The sequence below is a fragment of the Rhinopithecus bieti genome, unplaced genomic scaffold (genome assembly GCF_001698545.2).
Source record: "Rhinopithecus bieti isolate Rb0 unplaced genomic scaffold, ASM169854v2 scaffold_2339, whole genome shotgun sequence".
NCBI lineage: Eukaryota > Metazoa > Chordata > Mammalia > Primates > Cercopithecidae > Rhinopithecus > Rhinopithecus bieti.
This window is the reverse complement of record NW_016803819.1, coordinates 429,930-434,702: the sequence shown is the minus strand read 5'-3', so window position 1 is coordinate 434,702 and position 4,773 is coordinate 429,930.

The following is a 4,773-nucleotide window of genomic DNA, read 5'->3' as shown; positions in this document are numbered from 1 at the left end:
TTTTTTTGATATGGAGTCTCACTCTGTCGTCCAGGCTGGAGTGCAGTGGCACGATCTCTGCTCACTGCAACCTCCGCCTCCCGGGTTCAAGCGATTCTCCTGCCTCAGCCTCCCAAGTAATTGGGATTACAGGCGCCTGCTACTACACCCAGCTAATTTTTGTATTTTTAGTAGAGACAGGGTTTCACCATGTTAGTCAGGCTGATCTCCAACTCCTGACCTCAGGTAATCCACCGACCTCAGCCTCCCAAAGTGCTGGGATTACAGGCATGAGCCACCGTGCCCAGCCAAGTTTTCATATCACCTGCCAATAAGGAAACTGTACATCCTGTAACTATACCTGCTAACATCTTTCTGCCAGTTAATTACTCCTCTATTTGAGACAATCACACACATAATACATCCTTTCCAGGGATGTTGAACCATTGGCTAACTTAGTCATTCACTTTCATTTGTGTTTTACAACCCAACCCAAATGCCCTTTTATCCTGTAAAGTTTTTCTGGATGCCCCAAATAGAACAGTTTCTTTTTTTATTTATTTATTTATTTTTTTTTGAGACTCACCCAGGCTGGAGGGCAGTGGCGTGATCTTGGCTTACTGCAACCTCTGCCTCCCAGGTTCAAGCAATTCTGCCTCAGCCTCCCAAGTAGCTGGGATTACAGACATGTGCCACTATACCTGGCTAATTTTTTTTGTATTTTCGTAGAGACAGGGTTTCACCATGTTGGCCAGGCTGGTCTCAAACTCCTGGGCTCAAGTGATCCTCCCACCTTGTCCTCCCAAAGAGAATGATTTCTTCTAAGCCCACAGCAATGTCTGTATACTTCTCTTAATTGCAGTGATGATTATTTGTTGGTCTGTATCTTTGCTAAAACTGTGAACTCTCTTCCCCTAGACAAAATATGTATCCATAGTAACTAGAAAACATTCCTTACACATTGAAATGTACTGAATTCCTTTTAGGGTACCTTCCTAGCTTACAATTTCCTAGTCAGTTGTACCCTCTTCCCCCAATTCTACAGGACCAGACTCCAGGGTTTTGAAAAATCACTCACTTCTTTCACCACATTTAACCAAGAGTGGGTGTTTTAATCCAATTAGTCTCTTCCTGGGAAATTTTAGAATTGGGACAAAGACCATTAGTAAAATCAAAATACAAATAATAAACAAGAAAAAAATGCAATTCACATCAGAGACAAAGGGCTGATTTCTAATATACAAACATGTAGAAATCAATAAGGAAAAGACTAACAACCCAATAGTAAAAAATGGACACATTATAAAAAAGACTGCGCACAGAAAAAGAAATACAGATTACTCTTAAGCATATTTTTAAATTACATATGTGCAGCATTGTTTGTAATATAGCAAAAGATGGGGGAAAACCTAAATGCCCACCTACAGGGAACTGGTTAAATGCAGTATGTTACACGAAAACAGCAGAATGCCACAATATAAAAGAATGATGGCACTCTCTAAATGTTTGTACTGCACCATCTCCAAGATATATTGCTCAGTGAAAAATGTGTGTATGGTATGCTGTCATTAGCGTAAAAAAATGGAGAGAGGAGAAAAAGATAGATAAATATAGATAGGTAGGTAGATAGATAGATAATAGATATGATGATGGACGGATGGTATGGATGGATGGATGGATGGATGGATGGATTTTATCATATATACATAGAATATCTCAAGAAGAAGATAGAACAAACTGCTCCATTAATTGCTTTTGAGAAAGCAAATGGTGGCTAGAGGAAAGAGGATGAAGAAACTTTTCACTGAAACAATTTTATATATTTATTTATTTTTTGTGACAGGATCTTGATCTATTGCCCAGACTAGAGTGCAGTGGCACGATGACAGCTCCCTGCAGCCTAACTTCTAGGGCTCAAGCTATACTCCTCCCTCAGCCTCCCAAGTAGCTGGGACTACAAACGCAAACCACCATGCCAAGCTAATGTACCAATTTTTTTTTTTTTTTTTTTGAGACAGTATCACTGTGTCGCTCAGGCTAGAGAGCAGCAGTGGTGCAATCTCGGCTCATTGCAACGTCCACCTCCTGAGTTCAAGGGATTCTCCTGTCTCAGCCTCCTCAGTAGCTGGGATTACAGATGTGTACCACCACGCCCAGCTAATTTTTGTATTTTTAGTAGGGACAGGGCTTCAATATGTTGGCCAGGCTAGTCTCAAACTCCTGACCTCAGGTGACCCACCTGCTTCGGCCTCCCAAAATGCTGGGATTACAGGCATGAGCCACTCAACCTGCCTTTTTTTTTTTTTTTTTTTTTTTTTTTTTTTTGAGACAGTCTCGCTCTGTCGCCCACGCTGGAGTGCAGTGGCACAATCTCAGCTCACTGCAACCTCCGCCTCCTGGGTTCAAGCGATTCTCCTGCCTCAGCCTCCTGAGCAGCTAGGATTACAGTCATACACCACTGTGCCAAGCTAATTTTTTTTTTTTTAAACGGAGTCATTCTCTGTCACCCAGGCTGGAGTGCAATGGCGTGTCTCGGCTCACTGCAACCTCCGCCTCCCAGGTTCAAGTGATTCCCCTACCTCAGCCTCCCGAGTAGCTGGGATTACAGGTGCCTGCCACCATGCCAGGCTAATTTTTGTTTTGTTTTGTTTTGTTTTTTGAGACGGAGTTTTGCTCTTGTTTGCCAGGCTGGAGTGCAATGGCATGATCTCGGCTTACTGCAACCTCCACCTCCCATGCTCAAGCGATTCTCCTGCCTCCTGAGTATCTGAGATTACAGACATGGGCCACCACACCCGGCTAATTTTGTATTTTTAGTAGAGATGGGGGTTTCTCCATGTTGGCCAGGCTGGTCTCGAACTCCTAATCTCAGGTAATCCGCCTGTCTCGGCCTCCCAAAGTGCTTGGATTACAGGCATAAGCCACTGCACCCAGCCCTAATTTTTGTATTTTTAGTATAGAATGGGGTTTCACCATGTTTCCCAGGCTGGTCTTAAACTCCTGACCTCAGGTGATCTGCCCACCGTGGCCTCCCAAAGTGCTGAGATTACAGGCATGGGCCACCACGCCAGGCCCCAATTTTTTTTTTTTTTTTTTTACTTTTTTTTTTAAATTTGAGACAGAGTCTCACTTTGTTGCCCAGGCTGGAGTGTAGTAGCGCCATCTAATCTCACTGCAACCTCCACCTCCCAGGTTCAACACCTCCTGGGTTCAAGTGATTCTCTTGCTTCAGCCTCCCGAGTAGCTGGAATTATAGGCACGCACCACCACACCCAGCTAATTTTGGTATTTTTCGTAGAGATGAGGTCTGACCATATTGACCAGGCTGGTCTCGAACTCCTGACCTCAAGTGATCTGCCTGCCATGGCCTCCCAAAGTGCTGGGATTACAAGCATGAGCCACTGTGCCTGGCCTTAAAAAAAAAAAGAAAAGAAAAAAAAGAAGAAAATTTTAATTAGCTGGGCATGGTGGTGTGTGCCTGTAGTTCCAGCTACTTTGGAGGCTGAGGTGAAAGGATGGCTTGAGCTATCATTGCTCCACTGCACTCCAGCCTGGGTAACAGAGCAAGACCCCCCAAAAAATCTATTTGCTGTGTAAAAATAAATAGCGTTTGAGTAAAAATATAAAAGATTTGCGATTCTCAGTTTCTTTGTGCTGCTGAGCTTGTATAGGATTAACTCAGGAATTGGAGGCAGCTATATTCTACGTCAGTCCAGGGTAGCAGAGGAAGCTGCTCTAGGGAGAAGAAACAAGCAGAAAAGAGATGTTGGAGAGATGAAGAGAAAATGATGTCTGGGCTCTCAACAACTTGTTTCTGGTCTTTCCTGGGCCAGCTACATCTCTCTCCTTGGTTTCTTCAAAACATCCCTATATTCTTACAATAAATCTCTCCTTTTATGGCCTAAGCTAACTTGAGTTGTTTCTTGATAGTTGCATCCAGAGAAATCTAACTATCATAGCAGGTTTTCCTTTCTGTTTTTGTTTGTTTGTGACAGGGTCGCGCTCTGTCACCCAGGCTGGAATGCAGTGGTGTGATCTCGGCTCACTGCAACCTCCCCCTTCTGGGTCAAGCGATTCTCTTGCCTCAGCCTCCCAAGTAGTTGGGATTACAGGCATGCACCATCATGCTCGGCTAATTTTTGTATTTTTAGTAGAGATGGGTTTTCGACATGTTGGCTAGGCTGGTCTTGAACTCCTGGCCTCAACTGATCTGCGTGCCTTGGCGTCCCAAAGTGCTAGGATTACAGGCGTGAGCCACTGCGTGCGACCTCATAGTAGTTTTTCTGTAAATGCTTGTTAAAGGGAAATGTAAAGTTCTTTGTAATGAAATTATTTAGGTTCTCAAAATTTTATTGTACTTAAAAAACAAAACAAAAACAAAAACCTCCTAAATTGAGGGAGGCCAGCTCCAGAGGTGGTGTTAAAGACATTCACCCTAAGCTAAGGTGGTGTTTGCTTATGGAAAATGTGAGCTGGGCCTGGGGCCAAGTAACACATTCCACCCACTAGACTTTCCTCTCAGTCCCTGCCTAAGAAGTTAGGCTTTTCAATGTTTGGTAATGACCCGCCTGAAAGATAAATTCTGAATGTTGCTAATTAGAATGGAGTTTGAGGAGTGTGAGACATTTTTGTTTGGTTTGATCTGGTTTGTATTTTGAAAAGAAAGGCATTAGGGCCAGGGCAAGAGCACCAATCCCAGAGTGAAGAGTCCTCGGCTGATAGTTATTTTAGTACATTCAAATATGGGTTTCCATTCTAGCTAATTCTGCAAGACTCAAAAAAAAAAAAAAAAAA